The following is a 960-nucleotide window of genomic DNA, read 5'->3' on the forward strand; positions in this document are numbered from 1 at the left end:
ACTTGATCTTGCCCATGGACAGGACGTACAACTCTGGCTCATAGGTACAGTCTAGGCATTTTGTGGAATCCTCCTCTTCCCTTTGCTGGTCCCCTTTAAATAATTAGGCTTCCCTTCCTTAGCAAATTTAGCCCCAAAAAATTCTGCCATCCCTCCTTTGCAGCTCTGTAGTGGGGGGAGCAAAGGATAATAGGAAGCTAGAAGGGGGCCCCTTCTCTCTTCCCTCCCCCCAGGAGCTTTAATATCTTAGGCAAAGGTGGGGGGAGAAAATTTTCTGGTCTAACGGCTGTTAGACCCCAGGATCCCTCCGGAGTTCGCAGCTGCGGCTCCGACGGCCGGCGGGGCCATAGGGAACTGATCAAATTCCTCTCAAGGCTGTAGAAGCGAATTTCTGCAGCCTTTTAAGTAGCGAATCGCCCCATTTCAACCTCCGATCAGCCTTTACGAGGCTGATTGCAGCTTGAGTAAGAGCGCATTCCGAGCGGTTTTGGGATCGCAGCGCGAATTGAGTAGGTCAGATTCCTCTCGGCACTCCCTAATGGCCCTTATTCGCACGCGCGGCCGCCATTTTGAACCGCGCGATCAAGGACGAACGGGGCTTGTTGGGGCTGCCTGAAGGAACAACCCCAAGCAATTTCAAGACTCGCGGCTAGTTGCGTTGGAGCTCAGTTGTTTCTAGCAAAGGGGGTCTGTTTTTTCCATCCTGAGAGCGAGAATAGGTCCGTTGTTCGGACGCGGCCGCCATTTTGATCGAGACCACGAGGCTCAGGGCCTCCTCGAGGCTCGAAATCGCAGCCGCTATTAGGCGCGGCCGCCATCTTTTATACGTTGAAAGGCGGCTTACTGACTCTGGTCTGCTTTAAGGGTGAAGGCCCTCCTCAGCAAGGCCTTGTAGGCTCTAAGCAAGTGAGCCAAGTTATAATTCAAGGTTGTTCCTTCAGTTAGGCCTCAACTCTATAG

Source organism: Protobothrops mucrosquamatus, unplaced genomic scaffold, assembly GCF_001527695.2.
Source record: "Protobothrops mucrosquamatus isolate PMUCROS unplaced genomic scaffold, P.Mucros_1.0 scaffold44, whole genome shotgun sequence".
NCBI classification, from domain to species: Eukaryota; Metazoa; Chordata; class Lepidosauria; order Squamata; family Viperidae; genus Protobothrops; species Protobothrops mucrosquamatus.